The sequence below is a fragment of the Sorex araneus genome, chromosome 5, assembly GCF_027595985.1.
Source record: "Sorex araneus isolate mSorAra2 chromosome 5, mSorAra2.pri, whole genome shotgun sequence".
Taxonomy (NCBI): domain Eukaryota; kingdom Metazoa; phylum Chordata; class Mammalia; order Eulipotyphla; family Soricidae; genus Sorex; species Sorex araneus.
The window spans coordinates 124702428-124725559 of record NC_073306.1 but is presented as its reverse complement, the minus strand read 5'-3'; the positions used below and the strand labels follow the sequence as shown (position 1 = coordinate 124725559).

Genomic DNA, 23132 nt, shown 5'->3' with positions numbered 1-23132 from the left:
CCCTGGTGTAATCTCTGGCGAGCAGGTGTGTGAATGCCACAACTGAAATGTGTAATCTTGGGTGAGCATTACAATCAGAACATACACTCACACTAGCAATCATCACAAACGGAAGGGAAGGGGAGGGAAAAAGAAGAAAAGAAAAGAGGAAAAGAAGAGAAGAGAAGAGAAGAGAAGAGAAGAGAAGAGAAGAGAAGAGAAGAGAAGAGAAGAGAAGAGAAGAGAAGAGAAGAGAAAGAAGAGAAGAGAAGAGAAAGAAGAGAAGAGAAAGAAGAGAAGAGAAAAGAAAAGAAAGAAGAGAAGAGAAAAGAAAAGAAAAGAAAAGAAAAGAAAAGAAAAGAAAAGAAAAGAAAAGAAAAGGAAAAAAAAGAAAAGAAGTGCATGTCCCCATAAATGTATTACTTTGAAGGGCAACCGCACTGAGGTAGTAAGTTCTTCCATACTGTAGACCTCAGTTTTTCTGATCTCTCTGACTGACGGAGATCCTCCCAGAACAGGCTTCCACAGCACCTTGTGCCACTCCTTGAGGACCTTTTCACTGCTGTGATGTTACCCCTGATGTTATGCTATCTCTGGTACCCAGGACTGCCCAATGCATTGATAAAGGTCCTTTCGACAAATGAATTGAGTTAGTTTTTGCTTAGGTTGGATCACACCTGCAGGTGCTCAGGGTTTACTCTTGGCTCTGTGCTGAGGGGCTGTTCCTGGCAGTGCTGGGGCTGTATGTGGTGCCGGGGATCACACTGGGCCCAGTCATGCAAATAAAATGCTTTAACCCCTGTACTATTTCTCTTGTTCTTAAATTTAGTTTTCCGGTGTGGCGGGGGACACACCCAGTGGTGTTGGAGGTATACTTGCAATTTTGACTTTGCAGGATGCTCCCAGTGGTGCTTGGGGGACCATGAGGAACCAGGAATAGAAACCGGGTCCGCAGCATGCAAGGTCAAATGTAAATTCCTGTACTATTTCTCTGGCCCCTGAATGTGTTTCATTTTAACCAAGCTTCTTTAGGTATCTACACAAGAGAAAGTAAAACATTTGTCCACACAAAGACTTGAATGTAAATGTGAATGTTCATAGCAGTGTTATTCATGACATTCCTAAGGTGGAAATAGTCCAAAGGCCCATCAGTTGGTGAGTAGATAAACAGAAGGGAGAATGGATAGTACAGCAGGTAGGTTGCTTATCTTGCATGTGGCTAACCTGGGTCTGATCCCTGGTATCCCATATGGTCCCCTGAGCACTGCCAGAAGTAATTCCTGAATGAAGTGCCAAGTGTAACCCCTGAACAGGTATGGCCCCAACAAACAAAAATAAAAACAAATATAAGGTGAAATGGGTATACAATAGAACTCTATTAAGTAACAAAAGAAAGTGAACCATCAGTAGGTTCTAACCACATACATGAATCTCAAAGACATTGTGAAATAAGCCTGACACAAAAGAGTGTATCTGTATTATTCTATATATATGCAGTTTCTACGAAAGATAAAAATACAGAAAGAAAAAGAAAGTACATGTTTGCCTGGGCCTAGATGTAAGAGTAAGCATTGAAGGCAAAGGGAAGAAAGGAACTCTGGTGAGAGACAGAAATGGTTTAAAACTGGATTGGAGGGGCAGAGCCATAGTACAGAGGGTAGGGCATTTGTCTTGCACATGGCCAATCCGGGTTTGATACCCAGCATCCCACATGGTCCCCTGAGCACCACCAGGAGTGATACCTGAGTGCAGGGCCAGGAGTAACCCCTGAGCATCACCAGGTGTGACCCAGAAAGTAAAAAAATATACAAAACCCCCCAAAAAACCTAAAACACCTAAAAGAAGTGGATTGTGGTGAGAGCTGCACAAAAACATTAAATATTTTCCCATTGAATATCTGTAGAAGACAATTTGTGCATGAATTATACCTTTGTAATAACCTGATTTAGGTGTGGCTGAAGTGATAGTACAGTAGATAGGGCACTTGCTTTGCATGTTCAATCCCTGACCCCATATGATCTCCTATGCACCACCAGGAGTGAACCCTGAGTGCAGAGACAGGAGTAACCCCTGAGCATTACCAGGTGTGGCCCCCAAACAAACAAAAAGATAATAACCTGATTATATGTATATAAATATAGTTTTTTGTGGTCATACTCAGTGATGGGGCTGGAGCAATAGCACAGCGGTTGGGCGTTCGCCTTTCATGCTGCCGACCCGAGTTCAATTCCTCCGCCCCTCTTGGAGAGCCTGGCAAGCTACCGAGAGTATAGAGCCCTCGAGGCAGAGCCTGGCAAGCTACCCGTGCGTATTGGATATGCCAAAAACAGTAACAATAAGTCTCTCAATGAGAGATGTTACTGGTGCCCGCTCGAACAAATCGATGAGCAATGGGATGACAGTGACAGTGACAGTGACTCAGTGATGCTCAGGCACTTATTCCTGGCTTTGTGCTCAGGCACCACTCTTAGCGTGCTTTGGAGGACCATATGGGGTACTAGGGATTGAAGGCAAGAACTATGCCTGAGGTACTATCTCTCCAGCCCCCTAAATATTAAAAAAGCTGGAGAGATAGTTCAATGGGTTGGAGCACATGCTTTGCATGTAGGAGCCCCAGGTTCCATCCCCTGGCATCATGTGGTTCCCCCAAACACTGCTGGGAGTGACCTCTCTACACCAGCACTGAGGTGGAAGTAGCAGCTGATTATCACTGGATATGGTCCCCAAACAGAGTTTAAGAAAATCAGTTTCCTTTCTTCTCATTTTATCTTAGTTTATGATAAATTAGGATGTGATTTCCGTGGGATATTGTATCAGAGACCACTAGTTGAATTTCTCTATTCTTTAGTAGCAAAAACCTCAGTTTTTAAGTTGGCACTACAGGCAAGCAAAATAAAGTGCTCTATTTCCCAACCTTCTTTGTGGCTTGACGTGGCCATAGGACAAGCTCTGGCCAACATGATGTAAGCAGAAGCATTGTGCAGTAATTCTAGGAAGGCTATTTAAGGGACATGATTCAGCTTCACCTTTTCCATTTTGCCTCTCCTTTTTTTCTTCCAAGGACAGGTGCTCCAACAGCCATTGAGGGCCATGAATTAACCCTGAGAACTATAGATAAGGATAGTAACAAAAATATGGAGGCCTGGACCCTTAGAATGTACAGATCTACCAAGCCACTTTTAGACTGTTGCACCTCAGATTTCTTTTATGCAAAACAAAATAAAAATGCCTCCAATACAGGCATGCCTCATTTTATTGTGCTTCCAAGATATTGCTTTTTAACAAATTTAATGTTTGTGGCAAGCCTGCGCCCAGCAGCCTGTCTGCACCATTTTTCCAGCAGTAGGTGCTCACATTGTGTTTCTGGACCACATTTAATTAAGGCATGTACATTGTTTACTTAGATATAATGCAACTGCACTCATAAGAGGCTTCAGTGTCTTGAAAGCATACATTTCCATATGCACTGGGAAATTTAAGAGCATGGACACATTTATCACAACACTTGTTTCATTGCAGTGATTTAGAAACAAACCTGTAATATCCTTAGGTGTGTCTGTACCAGTTTTGATAAATATTAAGTAAAAAAGATGGTTCTGGGGTCAAATAATTTTGAGAACTATCATTTAAAAGCTTAACAGAACTGGAAACTCAGCTAAACAGGCCGAGATCACATGTTTTATTTTGTTTTGGGGCCACACCTGGCACTGCTCAGGAATTACTCCTGGTGATGCTCAGGGGACCTTATGGGATGCTAGGGATGGAACTGGTAGGATGCATGCAAGGCAAGTGCCCTATCCGCTATACTATTTCTCCAGCCCCTAGAGCACAACTTTTGCATGCAGGTTCAATCCCGGGCACTGCATATTCCCCAGCACCAAAAGTGACCTACACGTTCTGAGATGGGGCTTATCTCCCTGCAAGTGTGGCAAAAAACCCAAAACCAAAACAAGTTTAACATCTATTAGTGCAAGAATTCTCAGAGTTTTACATATGCTAATAAAGCAATGAGAAAGGCTAGAGCACAACTTCCTAAATCAACTAATCCTCAAACCTCTTTAATGAAGAAGAAATAACTTGGGGCCAAGGACAATGTTGTTTTCAAAGGTCTAATTTTTGCCTCACCCTTTATTTAATCCACCCTTCTCCACTACTAGTGAGCTTCTTTTAGTTTTATTTTGTTTGGGGGCTACCACCAGCCATGTTCAGGGCTTACTCCTGGCTCTGCACTTAGGGATCACTTTTGGCGGTGCAGGGGAATCATCTGGGGTTCCAGAGATCGAATCTGGATTCGCTGCATGCAAGGCATGTGTCCTACTCACTATAGTATCTCACAGCCCCTAGAAAACTCTTTCTTTTCCCCCCTTTTTTTCCCTCCCCGTTGGCTCTTTAGGTCACACCTGGTGATGCTCAGGGCTTACTCCTGGTTCTGCACTCAGGAATTACTCCTGGTGCTGCTCAGGGGACCATATGGAATGCCGGGGATCAAACCCGGGTTGGCCACATGCAAGCAAACACCCTACCTACTGTGCTATCACTCTGGCCCTGAGAATTATTTCTTAAACCTAATGATGTCATATTCCTATTTAAGTGCCCTAAATGGTTCCTGTAGATGAAATTCAAACTCCTTCAGGGAATGAGTAAGACATGTGATCTGGTCCTTGCCTTTTTTTCTAACCTTATGCTGGCCATCTCTCTCAGATCATGAACCATTTTTACTGCTGTCACTGTCACTGTCATCCCATTGCTCATTGATTTGCTCGAGCAGGCACCAGTAATGTCTCCGTTGTGAGACTTGTTTTTTACTACTAAGACTCGAATATCTTCTCCCTGGTTTCACTAGTCTACACACATTCAACATTAGACATTTCCTAACTGCCACCTTGCTTGGCATGCTACCTCTTATCCTTTAAGACTAAGCTTAGGTATGAACTCATTCACACCCATTCATAGTTTGAGCAATTCCTACTATGTGTCAGGCATTGCACAAGCACTGGAGTTATAGAGCCAAATAAACATGATGCCTGCCCTGAGGGGCAAAGAATTCAGCGAAGTTAGACAAATGCTATATTAGTCGGAGTGCGCTAATGGCTGAAACAGTCATCCTTCATGTTTCAGGGATTTGACACAATGACAATTTATTTCTCCTCATAGCATTGCCCAGTGTAGGTAAGCACAAGGGATCAGGGACCCAGGCTGATTCCACTGTCAGTTTCTGAGGACACTAAGCTCTACATAGGATATTTTTACAACTGGCTGGCTGATGAGGAAAAGACCAAGATAAACACATAAAAAGTCATAGCGGTTGTCTAGCAGTGGTATGTATCTATCAATCACTGCCCTCTAGATTCCGTTTTTAGGGCTCAGTCACTTGGACCTACCTGATTACTGAGAAACATAGTTTTGCTGTGAACCTAGGAGGAAAAGGAAATGGTTTGATAACATAGTCTGATAAAATAAATGGGTACATAAAGAACAGTGAAGAAGCTTACTGTCTAATAAAAAAAAAAAAGAAAACTAAAAACAAATAAATATCGACAGGAAGACAGCATGAAATTCCTATTTACAATGTTATCAGAAAGTTCCAGAACCAGTGAAAGTCCTTCTGAGCTGCTAAGGAGTGCTCTTCTGGCGCCCTTTATGAATAAATACCTACCATATAGTACTAAACAAATGTGCATTACTTGTAGCCTCTGGGTATCAGATCTTGAGAACCTCTTGTGTCAACCACCTCTTGTTCCAGAAGCTTCTGTGGCTACATTTGACTTCAGGAAGCAGCACTCTGATAGGACTGTACCTCTTGGTCCTTCTGCATGCTTCTTGATACTGAGTGTTGGGACCTAACTCTACTGGCATCAGTGTGTGAATAATTGGAATGAAATTTCAGCCAATACAAGAAGAGTTAATAAATTTCCCCCCTTTTCCTTCCAGCTTAGAGTTTATGTAGCTTCTCAACATATAATCTCTTGAGGAGAAATGAGTCCCACTTAGCAAAGGTGAAATAACCCTTCTGGTATTTATTGGCCCTTCCTTCCTCTCTCCCTTACTCCTTTTGCCTTCCCTTCTGACTTAGAGAGCCAGGCTCTGCGTTCTGGAGAACCCAGGCTAAGACAGGTCCATGAAGGGGTACAGCTAAAAGCCACTCAGCTTTTATGTCTCCTCCAGTGCTTCCCCTCACATCCCTAGACACCAGGAAAGTGTCTTAAGGATCAGCTTCCACTAACCCCATTCAGTTCTGGAGATTTGACTCTAAAGGTCAATCTGCTGCCTTCTTGTTATTCATACTACTCACTTGTGAATCAATCAGTACTTATCTTTGTTTTGTTTGTTTAGTGACATAACATTTATGTTTCTGTTTTTTAACTTCATACATACTATATTATGGTTTTGGGGCCACACCCAGTGGTGCCCATGGCTTATTCCTGACTGTGCTCAAGACTTTGTTGGGATTCCCTGTGGGGTGCTGGGGATCAATCCTGGGTTGGCTGCATACAAGATAAGTGCCCTGCCTGCTGGACTGTCTGTCCACACCCTGGTCTATTGTCTTCTCCGGGCAAGTTACCCGTGGTGTATTCGATATGCCAAAAACAGTAACAACAAGTCTCACGATGGAGACGTTACTGGTGCCCACTCGAGCAAATCGATGAGCAACGGGATGACAGTGACAGTGACAGTGGGTGGGAGAGCAACATGCCTAGCGTGTGCAAGGCTCTTGATTTGCTCCAAGTGCTACATACCACCATCAGCAGTGCTGGGTATAGCTCTCACGGCCCCTGAGCACTGCTGGGCCATGTCTGTCCCCTCCAGCACTTACGAATATGACCCCCCCCCGAAGAACAGGAATTGCTGACAGTCTATTCTTTCCTCCCTCCTGCCTTCCTACCTCCCAAGGCTGCTTCTTGCTTCTGTGACTTGGCATAAGCAGGCCTCTCTATCTGGACTCCCCCTTCCTTCGCCACCTCCTTCCTTATTTCTTTTTCTGTGGGAGAGACTCGGTTGTGCGAAGGGAAAGCTCCTTGACACTCATAATTAGAGTCATCAGGGCTGTCTTCGATATAGCCTCGCTCCCAGGCCCTTTCCAGAAACAAAAGTGCCTTGATCTGAGCCCCAGGAGCTCAGGCTGAGAGTTTTAGGCTCCAGGTGCCTGGTCCAGCCTCAGCCCCTAAAGCAGCTGGTTCAAGATGGCAAGTTAATACCCCTGTGAAGCAGAGCGGGGGAAGGCAGCTCTCTGCCAACTAGCTTGCCAGCAGCTTCACAGGACTAGAAGTCTCTGAGGCCGTGTCCTCCACAAGATCCCAGCTGCATCTCTTGTAGCGAGACCAATCCCTGGAACCTAACTGGTGCTTTAGAAATGTTTGTTTCAGGAACAAAGGCACTTCAGGCATCCCTTTCGGGCTTCGGTTAGAGGAGCGCAAGGCACAGGTGAGGCAGGCAGGTGGCAAAGGCCTGCATTTGGGACCCAAGAAATCTCTTACATCTGTTAAGAACTCAAGAGCTTCTCAGCAGTTTGGGCTACAGACTGAAAACCATAGGATCACAGGGGTTTTAAAGAAGCAAAAATAGTTTCTCTCCAGGGGAGAAACAGCATGGTGTCAAGGTATTTGCTGGCCTTGCATACAGCTGACCCAACAAGTTCCATCCCTAGCATCCCAGACACACCAAGGAGTAATCCCCTAGCACCGCTGAGTATGCAAATACCCCACTCCTAATATCACTGTCACTCTCAGCCCCATTGCTCATCGATTTGCTCGAGTGGGCACCAGTACTATCTCCATGGTGAGACTTGTTGTTACTGTTTTTGGCATGTCAAATACACCATGGGTAGTTTGCCAGGCTCTGCTGTGCGGGTGGGATACTCTTGGTAGCTTGTCGGGCTCTCCGAGAGGCACAGAGGAATCGAACCCAGGTTCGCTGCATGCAAGGCAAACGCCCTATCCTCTGTGTTATTGCTCCAGCCCTACTCCTAATAAATACTAAATAATAAAACTGACCCCTGTGGTTGTTATTTTTTTTTTAAAATACCCCTTTCTGGTGCCTCTGTTAAATCATTACTGGAACCCTGTCCAACTGAAACCGTGTTTGTCTTCAATAAACCTGCTCTTCCATAAAACTGCTCTTGGAACCCTCAGGTGTCAGAGCATTCCACTCTGAGGCAAGTGTAGCTACTATGTTACAATCCAATCAGTTTTTTACTAGGAGCTCAAGAAACACCGCACCGGGTGCAGACAGTGGGTAAGAGAGGCAGGTGACTGCTAGTTCAGGGTGAGGATCAATCCTAGGAAGTATTCAGCCAGGCAGGGCATACTTCCTCCCTTCTAGTCTCCATCTATTTTCTTGGTAATATTTGTCCCAACCTGCTCCTGTGTTTATTGTCTTTCCCGTAGCAGGCCTCTTTCACAGGACACAGGCCTTTGTCCTACTGACCATCGTCTCCCCTGCCTCAGATCAATGCCTGGTACTTGGTGGGCACTCAAAAATTAGTTACTAACGAACGAGTTAAAGATTGCTAAACAATGAGATGAATCTCTGCCATGCCCGGGCATGTCCTTGAGGATGCTACCACGGAGGTGGGGGGAGAGAGGCCTGACTGAACATCAACACACCAAGAGCTCAACACCTGATTATTTTTCGGAGGGATATCCTATGCGCTGCAGGATCCTTGGGGCTGAGAACTCCCAGGGCGCGCAAGGGTCCTGGGAAGCAGCCTGTCCAGTGCAGGGAGCCAGGAGGGGCAGCTGGAGATGCGGCTGGAGAAAAAGCGTGGGGGTTTCTTGGCTCTCCGCTAAGGCTTCTTGGCATCTCTTCCCGACCTGCGGGACCCTCTCCGTTTCCCGCATCTGTCCACCGAACCTCGCCTTGGAGGAAAACAAATCTTTGCGAACGCGAGACCCCCAGCCACGTCTTTTCGCACTCTGGGGAACGCCAGCCCCGGGTCTTGCAGAAGGCCAGCCCCGCTACCTGGGAGACCACCACCTGCAGGCCCAGTCGCTGCCCCCCCCGCCCCCCAACCCCCGGCCCCGTCCGGTCCGCGCGCTCCCGGTCCCCGCCCCCAGCCTGCGGTCTGCGGCGTGCGGGACCCCGCCCCGCCCCCTCGGCCCGCAGGACCCCGGCCCCGCCCCGCCCCCGTGGCCCGGAGCTCTGTCCCAGGGGGCGGGGCCGCGCGCCTCGGCGTCTCCTAGGCGGGGGGCGCGAGGCAGGGGGGCGGGACGTGCCCGGCTGCGGCCAATCAGAGCCGCGATCACATCCATGCAAATACGAGCACAATGGAGCGAGCCCATCACTCGCTTCTGCAAGCAAGCTTGAAATGGGCTTCTGCCTGAGCGGCGGCCCGGCTTGCCAATGAGTCTGTGTTTTGGGCCGGCGGGGCCCAATGGCGTGGCCGGGAAGGCGGGCCCGAGCTGCGTTAGGGTGTCCTTGCAGGGTGTCTGAGCTAAACTTCACCAAATAATAGCTGTTTGTATTTTGGCTGCTGCAGGAGCCATTTTAGGTAAGTTCTTCTCTTAACTTTTTATTTTCCTTCCCGGCCTCGGCGGGCCTGCCCTGTCCGCGGGTCGCTGGCCCCGCCCCGCCGGCCGGGCTGGGCGCCCCTATGAATGGAGCCGGGATGAGGGGCTGCGGCGGCGCCGAGGCCCGGCTGCGCCGGGGTCCGAGCGGGCTGGCGGCCTGGCGGAGCACAGGCGGCGGCCTGAGGCCTGACGCTGGGTCCGGCCTCCGCCGCGCCCCGCTCCCGCCGAGGCCGCGCTCGGTCCGGGCGGCCGTCCTTGGGAGTGCGCCGCTGCGGGCCGCGGGTGCGGGCAGCCCCCGGTCCTGGGCCAGGAGGGCTGGGGGCGGGGCGCGCGGCAGCCCCCCCCTCCCCGGGGCAAGGGACCCCCCTGGCCCTTCTGCGGCGCGCGGGGGCTCGCGTGACCGCTGTTCGCCCCGCCGCCCCCGCGGAGAAGTTGCTCGATTGGCGTCCTGCGTCTGTTTGCAGGGGTGGAGGAGGGTGGGCTGGTGCCAGGCTGCTGCTCCGGGAGGGGGCGGGGGGCCCCGGCGCGTCCTCGGAGCGCGCGCCTCCTCCGCCCCCCTTCTTACGCACTAGCGCGCACTCGCCCCGAAAATTGCAACCCCGGAGGTGGCCAGCAACCCCACCGCCAAGTTTTGTGCGTTATTTGGATTGCATATTTGAGTTGGAAGGGGGGAAAAGAGAGAGCGAGAGAAAACCTCGGGGTACTGATTTCCTGCGCTGTTGAGAAGTAACGGAGTCTGTGGATCCTCAGTTTCCAGGGGCCGGTCTTGTCAAATGTGCAGAGGCTTGGCAGCTACGGTTTTTTTTTTTTTTGGGTTTTTTTTTTTTTTTTTAAAGACGCTATCAGGAAATCCCCTCACTAGGGAGGTAATTGAAATTTGAGTTTGTTTGCAGCTTGGGTTTTATTTGATCCAATTAAAAATACATAAGCCGGCACTTATTTGTGTACATAAAGTATTCCTAGTTTTCAGTTATGACGGATGTGCATGCAGTTGCGGCATTGCGCGATCTAATAAGGCAGTATAAATTCAATTTTGAACTTGGAGGCCCTTGTTCTCCAAATTAGGGTTTATGAAGCATCTGTGATCTGGCCACGGTTTCTAATGAATCTTTGGCATCTTCTGGGCATCTTTGAGCTTTGTGTGTGCGCCATGTTCATCTTGCCCCCCCTCACCCCCCCAAAAAAATAACCACAATAAAAACCGACTCGTCGTTTCTAATGTATCAGATCTGGGAACAGAAAACGCACATGTAAAATGTTAGGCAATTTTTCAGAGGGCCAGCCGTATTGCCCGAGACGTCTGCTATTTCTCAAATGGTTAACAGGAATGCCATCCCAGGAGGCCTTACATTTCGTCCTACTTTTTTGGGGGAGTCTGATTGTGACTCTTAGGAAGACCCTAGTGCCATACTCCTAAAGCTCCCTGTGGCTCTTTTCCTTACTGGCAGCGATATCCCGACCAGTTGACCGTGAGGCAGGCCAAATTGTAAGATTAGGTTGGCTACATGAAGGAGATAGTTTTTGTGAACTTTGTGACCCTGGCGGTAGAAAGGTTTGGGATCTGTGTGTAATAAAATGATTAGGCACAAATATTCAGTAACGTGGTTTATGCCAGACACAGCAGGTGGTTTAGTATAAGCTGTTCAAGCTTGGGAAAATGATTAAATCTAGAAGTTTTTCCTGTTCTTGGGAAGATTTCCCAAATGATGAATTTGGATGAATTAAAACTTTTTTTTTTTTTTTTTCTTGAGAGGCTGGAGCCCTGACGGTACAGCAGGTAGGGCACCTGCCTTGCATGCAGACCACCCCAGTTCGATCCTTGGCACCACATATGGTTTCCCTGGGTGCAGCACCAGAAGTAAACCCTAAGCACCCCGGCTGTGGCCCCCCAAACAAAAAACCCACGCCGGAGGGAAATTTGATTAATGAACTATTTAGAGCTAGTCTTGTAATTTGTTTTGGCTAACTTTGCTCTGGGGCAAAGTTAGAGTAACCAGACAAGAGATGCTGATAGTAGTCTGGCGGTGCAGAGCCCAGGTCTATCTTGAGTTGTTTCTCAGCCGGCTGATAGCGCATCACCAGTCTTTTTTTACTGCAGCTATTTCTATCCTTTTTACGGTGGGCTTTCTTCTTGTTAAAGCACTGCAGACTTTTTCGGTATTTAGGGCCGAAGTGATAGAGCAGCAGGTAGGGCATTTGCCTTGCACGGGGCTGACCTGGATTTGCTCCCTGGCATCCCCTCTTCCCCACTCCCCCCTCCAGTACTGCCAGGAGTAATTCCTGTGTGTAGAGCCAAGAGTAACCCCTGAGGAACCCTGTGTGACCCCCCCGAAGCCAAAAAAACAAAACCCAAAACCGTCTTCAATATTTAGACTTTGATCACAACTTAAAATTTTCTGTTTTTACAGTCAGTTTTATTTTTCATTTTTTCAGTAGTACAATGGGGGGGGGGTGTCTCTAAAATTATTGGTGTGTGACTTCAGACAAACCACACAGGACATTGAAAGACGTGGAAGCAAAGGGAGAGCCATGGCCAAATTTGCTGCTTCTCTGCACGATCTGTGGGAGGGTGTTTGGGTGTTTTTCCCTCTTGGTGTTTATTGATTTACTTTCTTATAACTTCCAAATGCCAAGGAACGGGAGAAGCCAAATCCTATCTAAGGAGAAACTTGTTCTGATTTGTCATTGTTTCACTGCCTTTCCGAAACAACAGGCCCTGGGGCTGTGTCTTGGAGAGCTCCTGGATTCCCTGAAGTTTCAAAGAACTTTTCAGGTTTTCTTGGAAGTGTGCCTTTGCCCCTGAGGAATTCTGCCTTCCCCTGCTCAACCCTGAGCCAGGGGTCCACAGCCCCAGGCTTGTTTGATTCTCCCTGTAGGTGTCTCTGCTTTTCACCTTTCATGGAAAGACTTGGCGGTGAAGTGACCCTCTGTCTGCACTCCTGGACCTCACGGGTCCTGAACCCTTGGTTGTTTGTTTTGGGGCCACACCTGGCTGTGCTCAGGGATCATTCCCCTGATGATCTTGGACTGGGGGGATCCCATAGGGTGCTGGCATTGAACCTGGGTTCACCATGTGCGAGGTAAACACCTTATTCTCTGTACTCTCTCTAGTCCCTTGGAACCCTTTTAAACAGCCCATGGAATTTTGGTTTGGTACCTGCCATAAGATCTCATAAGACAGTCCTGGTAACTGGGACAGTGATAATATCTAAACCAACCAGGAAGACTTTTCCTTTCCTTCTTTTCCTCCAGTCCCTCCTGAGTATAGCAAGGTTTGAAATAGTCTTATTTTTAGTTAATATGCAGTATTTTTTTTTTTAAATTCTACCCTTAATGCAAACCATTTAGTTTAATTCAGGTGAAAATCTGTGACTTCCCTGGAACTGCCTGTGTTCTGTACCAGGTTATTACATTGAAAAACTCTTTGAAGTACATAAAGTAATAGCTCGGGCTTAGATATCTGTTCCCTAGGGAACATTTTTTTGTTTGCAGTAAATGGGACTTGCTTGTGAGGGAAGCAGGCAGAGCCAGGACTGCACGAATGCCTGGTGTGTGTCTCGCACGCAGTCAGAGGCTGGGGCCACCGAGATAAAAACAAAAACAAAAACAAAAGCCTGTTTTTATAGCCACTTCAGGAGGCTGGACTACAGTTTAAAGAAGTGGGGTAATTTATTCAAGGCCTCTGAGTGAGTAAGGGCAAGGCAGGATTTGAACTCAGATCATCTGGAGGGTTTTACCAACCACCTTCTCTAAGGATTTCTTAAAAAGCTCAAGGGTGGGTGGGCCCCCTGGGGAGGCAAGTCAAAGGGCTGGAGCCCTTGCTCTAAGGAGGAGGGGCAGGAGGAGGGGGAGGCCCGATGGATTCCCCGTGCTGCAAGGACTCAGCCCTTCAGGGTGCGGTGTGTATTCTGTGTATTCGGCTTCCCCCACGCCCCTCCCCTAGTCAAACACACAGCTGCAGCGTGCTGTGACGATGTGTGCTGTGGCTGTAGTGGTGTGGCACGGGGTCACTAAGACACTCTGCTGAGACACGTGTCCACCTTTACATCTTCGTGTAAAGCCCTCTTTCCTGTGAGGGAGGGAGCTGAAACTCAGGGAGGGTCCTTTCCCGGCTGCCTGCAGAGTGCAGGAGGGCCTCCTAGAGAGCTCAGGCGGTCAGGCAGAGCCGCCTGCGTGATGGCCGTCCCTCCCGGAGGACACAGGCTGCGTGGCCTTGCCCTTGCCACAGCGTTCTTTCCTTCTCTCCGTCTCGGGGAGGCGACGATACCGTCATAAGAAATTCTGCTACTTCCATAAAAGTCCTGAAGGTAGTATAATGGAGTTATTTTAAAATTTCCATCCCTGTTTCCATTTCTGGACTAAACTATTGGCCTAAAATTCAGTGATAATGTGTCATTTTTCTTGGTGGTGTGGGGACACACTGCTGTCAGTGCTGTGGGTGGGCTGGGGCCATGACAGTACCCAGTGGTGTTTGGGTGCCACGTGGGCTAACCTGGGCATTGCTGGAGGTGTTTGGAACTCAGAGTCTCACGGATGCAAGGCACCAGCCACATCCTGGCCCTCCTGGTTGTGGTTTTTTTGTTTGTTTGTTTGTTTGATGTGTAATTTGTAATGATTCTTTATCCTATATTTATTCTTTTTTTTTTTTTTTCCCTTTTTGGGTCACACCTGGTGATGCACAGGAGTCACTCCTGGCTCTGCACTCAGAAATCACTCCTGGCGGTGCTCAGGGGACCATATGGGATGCTGGGAATCGAACCCGGGTCGACCGAGTGCAAGGCAAACGCCCTACTCGCTGTGCTATCGCTCCAGCCCCCCTATATTTTCTTTATGTTGTCAGCTTTTACTAAATGTATATGGCATAAAGAGCTTCTATTTTGAGGAATTTTAATTTTAATTGATGATTTTTCTTTATAGTCATACTGAAGAATTGAAAACTTGCAGCATGTATAAAACTTGATTTTTAGCTTACAGACATCCCCCCCCCCTTACTGTTTTTGGGCTATATACAGCAGTACTCAGGGCTCTTTCCTGGTTCTGTGGCCAGGGTCACTCCTGTGGGATTAGGGGACCCTCTGAGATTCGGGTATCAAGCCCTGGTCTTCCACATACAGTGCAGGTCTCTCCACTGTTCTATCTTCAGCATCACTCCATTAGTTCCATTTTTTTTAAGCGCAGTGCTGGAGATTGAATCCAGGGCTTGACACCTTCAAGGCTTGCACTCTGCTACTGAGCCACATCCCCAGCCCCCAGAGTTGAATTTCCATCATGCTGTTGTCTATTATTTCCGAGGAACTTAATACACTAGAAGTATTTGAGGCACTGGATTGATGGCACAGCGGGTAAGGCACTTGCCCTGTACGCACCTGACCCGGATTTCGGCCCCAATATCCCATATGGTTCAATGAGCCCAGCTAAGAGTGGTATCTGAGCACAGAGCCAGGAGTCTACCCTTAGCACTGCCAGGTATGCCCCCCCCAGAACAAAACAGAACAACAAAAAGGAAGTCAAATTGTACAATATTTCGGGAAAAGACCCCCAAACTTGGGGGCTGGAGTGATAGTACAGCGATAGGGCGTTTGTTTGCCTTGAATTTGACTAATCCAGCATCAGTCCCCAGTGTCCCGTGTAGTTCTTAGTCCCAGCAGCAGTGAGTCCTGAGTGCAGAGCCAAAAACCTAAAATGAGCGTCACCCAAAAACCTAGAAAACAAGCAAACAAAACCATCTTCCCCTAAACAACACAACAGTATTTGAAAATTTTAGGGAAATTCAGAAAGTAAAAAAATCTTAGTAACTTCAGATACAAGAATAAGTGATAGGTACATATTTTACTTTTCCTAAAAAGTAAATGATTTCTGTTTTGCTTCACTGTTATTAAAGATCCTTAATACGATGCATTCACTGACCTAATTTTATGGATAAATGTATTTTGTCAAGAAATTTTTAATTTTAGATACTGTATATTATGTGACAAAGGGTTTTGTTTTAGTTTTTTTTATTTGTTTGTTTTTTTAAACTCTAAGATTGTCTTTATATAAAAGGTCAGACTTCAGGTTAAAAGAAGGCCTAACTGCCCTTTATTCCTACCTGTGTAGGTTGAGGATTTTTGCTCCAGAAGTTAGGGCCCTGGGAGGGGGGTCTTGAATAGTCTGTAAGCTCCCCAATAATAATAGCTGTCCAGTTTTGTTTATGGGTACATAATTATATGAAGCCAATTTATTGCTTTTTGTGATGGTCACAGGAATCCCGTTATTCACTTCACCCCACGCAACCAACTGTCCGTCTCTTCCCACTCAAATGCAAACATGATATTGCATTGACATATTCCCCCCCCCAAAAAAAATAACCCAAAGCCCCAAAAACCCAAAGCAACCCAGTTATTTTGGTTGTGAAAAAAAATCTTTTGCTTGTTAAGTTGATTTTGTTGGGACTTCTCCCCCTGTCTCCACACCCCAATAGCAAGTCTTACATCCTGCCAGCCTGGATCTGTTGGCCGTTGTTTGGGGAGTCCTTTCAGGTAGCAGCCAGGCCATGGGCATGTTCAGAAATCGCTTGTGCCTAGTAGTTACACTTGTTACACTATTTCATGCCTATGCCCTGGGCAGCTTGGTGAGGGTTAGGACTCGAATGGGAAGCAGGAGGGCAGTTACAAGACTGTTAGAGCCTGGGGTCTCGCCTTTAGTCCATCTGCCTAAGCAAAACGGATACCATTTTAAGGCGCCTGGGGTGTTCTGCTTAAAGAAATGAGCAGCTTTGTGTTGACTTGTAAAAATATATTGAGATGATAGAGGATATGAAAGAGATCATTAATAACTAGCTCTAAAAAGATAATTGCTAACTGTTTTAATAGTAAGCTCTTCAAAGTAAGGGCTACTCAGAATTAGATCTCTGCATATTAGTTACCTGTCTAAGTCTTTCTGTGAAAACAGAATATGAAAGGAAGCATTTGAATGTTTTTATAGCACTTTTGCGGGAAATGATTTGTCAATTGAAACTCTTAAGAGAGTTAAGTTTATGATGTAGTTCTTGTTTAAAACTTTCCATTACTGGTAATTCATTTTTTCTGTTGTCTTTTTTTTTTTTTTTTGCTTTTTGGGTCACACCTGGTGATGCACAGGGGTTACTCCTGGCTCTGCACTCAGGAATCACTCCTGGCGGTGCTCAGGGGACCATATGGGATGCTGGGAATCGAACCCGGGGTCGGCCAGCCGGCTGCAAGGCAAACACCCTACCTGCTGTGCCATTGCTCCAGCCCCTCTATTGTCTTTTTTAAAGGTGTTGATCCAGGATGGATTGGGGAGAAATAAACCTAGGTCTTTGTACATTGACAGTAACACTTAAGATAACAGCTTAGTAATGTCAGCATTAGCTTAGGACTTGTTAGATATCCAGATTTTTGTACCCACTTTCAAACATCTGAAATAAAATACTTAGGACAGAAGCCTTGTACAGATACTCTGGTTTTTTAGAAGTTTTTTGGGTTTTAAAAGGTGCTTTTTTTTGGGAGGGGCTGGGGGGTGTTGGGCACACCTGGGTGTGCTCAGGGCTTTCTTCTGGCTCTGGGCACTGGGCCTCACTCCTACTTAGGGGACATGGCAGGATGGGGAATCGAACCTGCATCAACACATGCAAGATTAGCCCCCTATCTGCTCTGTTTCTGCACAGCCCTGGAGTTTTGAAAGTCTATGTTATACCACATTATTATTTTTTTTTCTATGCAGCACTTTATTTAATATTATTTTAATGCCAGGCACAATTCTTGTTTTTTTTTTTTTAATTTTATTTTCATAAGGTTGTTCACATTGATTACATTTAGTATTTATACCACATTACTTGGGCTGGAGCGATAGCACAGCGGTAGGGCGTTCACCTTTCATGCATCTAACCCATGTTCGATTCCTCTGCCACTCCCGGAGAGCCTGGCAAGCTGCTGAGAATATTGTGCCCGCATGGCAGAGCCTGGCAAGCTACCCGTGGCATATTGGGTATGCCAAAAACACTAACAATAAGTCTCACAATGAGAGATGTTACTGGTGCCCGTTCGAATAAATCGATGAGCAACGGGATGACAGTAACAGTGACCACATTACTTATATGAAAAATCTGCATTAGTTCCTATTCTTGTTGATTGAAAGAAATTGAAGAGGATTTTTGAATTTACGACAAAAATGAAAAGTATAAAAATATACCTTCATTTACTTATAGCTAAAATTACTTATAGTTTTTGTTTTGCAGCAAGCTGAAGCAACTTGCATGTCAGGCAGTTAGAATGGCAGTGCCAGTCTCTTCCCAGAGTTCATCTATACCAGCCATGGGGGGGCGGTTCCAGGACCACATGTGGTAACCTTGGTCGAACCCAGGTCAGCTGTGTGCAATGCATATGCCTTACCTGCTCTACTATCTCTCTTGGCCTTAAGAGGTGACTGTTTGGACTGAGGAACTAAAACTTTTAACTAAAATTTTATTTAACACTAGTTAATTGAAAATTATCTGCATAAGACTAATCAGATTGATTTCAGACCTTTTAGGATCCTTTATCTCCTTGGGGCAAAAGTGTTTTGTTTTTACTTATTTTTGTCTTTACTTAGAAAGGAAGATGCAATATGAGACAAGATATATTTTAGTCTAAAATGAAACTTAGCAAATTACTTAGTAAAACTTGGCACTACCTGCCCACTTATGTTTATCTATTTATTTTTGTCTAAAAGTTGGTTTAGTGGGGCTGGAGTGATAGCACAGCAGGTAGGGCGTTTGCCTTGCACGCAGCCGGCTCGGGTTCAATTCCCAGCATCCTGTATGGTCCTCTGAGTACCGCCAGGGGTAATTCCTGAGTGCAGAGCTAGGAGTAACCCCTGTGCATCGCCCAGTGTGACCCAAAAAGAAAAAAAAAAAAAAAAAGTTGGTTTAGTGTTTAAAAAAATAGTAGAATCAGGAAATAAATTTAGATCAGTGTCTCATAAGGTTTTCAGATAGCAAGGTTCCAGCTAGACCTTATAACACTACATGGCTGTGACTAACCTGTTTTATGTCTTCAAAATGATTTCCAAGAGGGTATTTCCCCCCCCCCCTTTTCATATGAAGATTTAAGACAAGACAACTTTAAGTGCAGTATTATAGTTCTCCAGTTCTAGCATAAAACACAGGTAAATGAAGGCTGTCATTACTCTAAAGTAGTTAATGGAGAATTTCCTTCTGCAAAACATTTCTGGTTTATCAGCTTATTTACAGTATGGTTGTTTGGTGTTTAAATGTATTTTCTCTCTCTCTCTCTCTCCTTTCTTTTTTCTTTTTTTCTTTTTTGAAGTAGAATACTTTTATTTAGGAAAGAGGAAAGGAGAGAAAAAATAAAGGAACCTCAGAAAGTAAAGAAGGAATTAGATATCCCAACTTGGGACATGGGCATTTCCAAAATATAATTTGCCTGTAATCTGTTTTTGAAATTTTCCTTGAAAAATTTAGTCTTATCCATTGAACCTTTACTCTAGTGTATTTAAAAATTGGTTTGTTAAATAAAGGATTAATTTGGTCATTTAGGGTTATATTTGCTTCTCAGTCCTCATCCCATCTACTGACACTTCAAAATTTAAAGTTTTAAAATCAAGAGTAGTGTAGATTCTAATATTAAAAATTTAATTAAAAATGCAAAGTAAAAATTTTTTATGGTTAGCAAGTGGAAGGAAACATGATTATAGGAGTGAAAGAAGATCCACATATAGTATCAAAGCTTTTAAAAATAATTTTTTGTTTTGATTAGGTTGTGTTTTGAACTGTATACCTGGTGGTTCTCAGGTCCAGACTTGACTTGGTGCTCAGGGACCCTACCTAGTGGTGCTCAGGAGACCATTTGCTGTGCTGGGATTTGAACCAGTGTCTGGCAGCACCCTTATGTTAGGAAAAAGCTTACTTTTTTGGGTAGGTTGGGAGGAACATCTGGTAGTGCATAGGGTTTGCTCCTGGCTCAGTGCTCAGGAATTTTTAGCAATGCTTAGGGACTGTGTGTGGTGCTATGGGTGAAACTGGGAATGTCAGTGTGCAAGGTAAGGGCTTTACCCACTGTGCTATCTCTCCAGCCCCAAGCCCTTTTTATTTATATACTTATTTGGGATTTCTTTTTTTGGGGGGTGGGGGTCACACCCAGCTGTGTTCAGGACTAACTCTTGGCTCTGTATTCAGGGATCACTCCTGTTGGGGCTCAGGCATCTCTGTGGGATGCTGGGGATTGAAGCCAGGTCAACTGGGTGCAAAGCAAGCACCATACCATCTGGCCTTACTGCCCCCCCACCCATGTTCATTTTTGAATTTGTTGCTACATTATAGCAGAGAGGTTGTGGCCTGTATTTCTAGTTTAAGATGAAAGAATTATGATGCCCTTCATAAGTCATCTTTGCTAGATTCTGAGTCCAGGCATCTTTATGGCTTCTCACGATTGCACAGTAGAGTTGGGAGTGGGGCATGTGTGTCAGAGGGCATCTTGTTCAGTTTTGTCCAGTTTTTTGGTTGATGGGAAGGAGTCAGGAAACTACTTTGTGTGGTTCTAATGTTGGGGGTGGCCCACTCTGGAGTAGAATTCCTCCTGTTTACTAAGTAAGACTTTTTCTGACTGATGTTTAGAGTCCTGAAAATCCTCATTGGATGATTTCTAGGGGGGAAGGAATAGATGAAGCGAAATTAAATTGAGAGATAAAAATGAAATTTGTGAAAGACTGCATAGTATTTGTATGTTCTCTAAAATCTTACAGTTAGGACTATCAATGAAATTTTACATGTCTTAAATCGGCAAGAGTGAATGCTACTATTTTGGTAACTCTTGTTTACTATGTCTTGTTTATTAGAAACATTTTGGCAGGTCCTTCTCTTATATCTTGGTAAAAGGCTTGTGGTACTATTTTGGTAACTCTTGTTTACTATTTTTCGCTTACTAGAAATGTCTTGGCATGTCTCTCCATTATGTCATTGAGAAATACTTTTAAATTCACCTTTACTTTATTGCAAATAATGGGCATAATAGATTTTATTTTTTCCCCATGTTTATTCATTCAGCATTATAACTTATTAGAATATGCCTATTAGAACCTGCTTCCCCCAAACCTTCCCGAGAGCACGGTCATACTGACTCCTGCAGTGCTTGTTTGCTGGGTAGTTGCTGGGACTCTTGGCTCTGACGGTGTGGTGATTGTTGGGACTGGTCACCAATATTCTGATTCTCCTCTAAATACAGGGTAAGATCATACTTCTCTATCACCTGGATTTGAGTAAGATTGTGTGACTTGCTTCAGATATTGATACTTTTAAGCAGAACTGATGTGTGACACTTCCAGAAAGATGGGGGTGTGTGTGTGTGTGTGTGTGTGTGTGTGTGTGTGTGTGTGTGTGTGTGTGTGTGTGTGTGTGTGTGTGTGTGTGTGTGTGTGTGTGTGTGTGTGTGTGTGTGTGTGTGTGTGTGTGTTCCCTTACTGATGTTTCGGTTTGTTTTTGGACCACACTTGGCAGTGGCCAAGGCTTACTTCTGGCTCTGCTCTCAGGAATTACTCCTGGCGGTGCACAGAGGACCATATGGGATGCTGGGGTTGGAACCCAGGTTGGCTGCATGCAAGACAAAATACCCTTATCTGCTGTACTTTGCTGAGGCTCTGGCCCCAGAGAGCTTATGTTTAAACTGCTGGGTTTTAATTGCAGTATAACTAAGTCAAACTTGATGAATGCACATGAATTATTATTATTGATTCTTGTGGCTAAGTGCTATTAGCATGTTTTGGCAGTGAGAACACTGAAACAGAGGGACTATTCTTTACCCACCATTGTAGAACTAGTATCCCAGGCAGTTTAATTTCTGTGTTCTTAAATTGTGTATTTTGCTTCTGTTCTCTGGCTATCCTGAGTACTATAATGTGTAGAGTTCGGGTTGTGCTGATAATAATTGCATATCAAAGTCTTTTCCATCCCTTATAGATGCTTTGTTCTAAACCTTTGTTCCATCCCGTATAGATGCTTTTGAAATTCTGGGTCTAAGAGTGATGCTTAGCATTTTTTTCTTTCCTAATGCTATGTTGCAAAAATATCCATTCCTTTTCTGTCACCTGTTACCTACTTTTATTGCCTTTAATTTCATTTTTCATGTGGTGAGGATAGTTTCTTAATTAAATATTCTCGCTCACGTCTGTAAATGGCTCGAAGGTAGTTTCAGCCACAGTTGGCCTTCTGTGTAGGAGACCGCCTAGAAATCAGAAAGGCCCTGGGGTGCGTACATGTGTGTGTGGAGGGTGGTTAGGGTTCTGCTGCTGGACTGCATGAGTTTGAATCATCACTCTGACACTTGGTGGTTGTGTAAATTGCTCTAAGCCTTGTTTTTCTCACCTGGAAAGTGGAGATAATGCTTACTCATCTGATTATTTAGAGGATTGGTATAAAGTCTTAAACCAGTGCTTGGCTTGAATGTGTTGTGTATTATACATTGTATTCTTTTTAGTTCTTGGGCCACTGCCACTGGTGCCCTGGGGACCATGTGGTGCTGGGGTCAAACCCTGGGCCTCCTGCCTGCCAAGCGTGCACTCAGTGGTGAGGGGTGTGGGGCTGGAATTATGTGCACAAGAAATTCTCATTAATTATAATCTCAATACTATAATTCTCTCATAGTATTGTAAATCACAGAACTTCAGTCAATTAAAAAAAATCATGCATTCAAGCTCTTTGAGCTCTCTCCCTGGCCCTGGATATTTAAATTTAAATTTATTCTGATTATGATTTGAATTTTGGGCGACAGCTGGAATTGGTCAGGGTATGTTCCTGACTGCACTCAAGGATCACTCTTGGAGAACTCGGGGGACTGTATAGGTTGCTGGGGATAGAACCCAGGTCAGCTGCATGCAAGGCAGACACCCTTCCTGCTGGACTCTAGCTCCGGCTCCTGGATATTTCAATTTAAAAGAATCAGGTATCACAGGACAGTATAAGTAGAGAGAAGTTACTGCCAGTCTTTGTAATGTTTAATATTAAGATAGTAAAGATTTAATACCTTTAAAATTTTTTTTTATTTTAGGGGCTGGAGTGATAGAGGCGTTTGCCTTGCATGTGGCCGACCCGGGTTTGATTCCCAGCATCCCATATGGCCCCCTGAGTACCGCCAGGGTGATTCCTGAGTACAGAGCCAGGAGTGCATCGCTGGGTGTGACCCAAAAAGCCAAAAAATTTTTTTATTTTATTCAGTAGGAATTACTATCAAACTGTACCTGGCTGACTGTATAATAGGTGAAGTAACATGGCTTATTGTTGACCCTCGAAATAACGGTATAAACAAGAAATCAGATTTGTATAAGACCTGTACAGAGATCACACTGGTCTATGATAAGATCGCCAAGATGAAGAAAGAAAAAAAGTTTAGCGGAGGAGTGAGTGAACTGTCGAGAGGCCTTTGAGTCAGGGCGTTTGTGGGGGTTGACAGGAAGGTTTGGGATGAGAGGCAAGTGTCCGGGAGAAGCTCTGCAGTGAAAGGAAGTGTTGAGAGGCCCGTAATAACTAGGTCTTCTCTCTAGTCAGCAAATGCATCTTCTGCGCACTGATGTCAGCCCCGAAAATGCAGTAGTAAATAAAATGAAGTTCCTCATTTGTGGAGCTTATATTTCAGTGAGTGTCTGAACACACAGATGCAT

The 23132-nt window shown here is 45.3% G+C and overlaps 1 protein-coding gene across 6 annotated transcripts in view; it reads left to right on the top strand.

Moving 5' to 3' along the window:
- The first annotated feature begins 9333 nt into the window (after window positions 1–9333).
- CHD6 (chromodomain helicase DNA binding protein 6) overlaps window positions 9334–23132 on the top strand; it is a 198788-nt gene continuing 184989 nt past the window's right edge. For all 6 annotated transcript variants that reach the window (XM_004612489.2, XM_055140902.1, XM_055140897.1 and 3 more), the window contains exon 1: window positions 9334–9466. The gene's annotated coding sequence lies outside the window, so the exon portion shown is untranslated. The remainder of the gene's footprint in view (window positions 9467–23132) is intronic.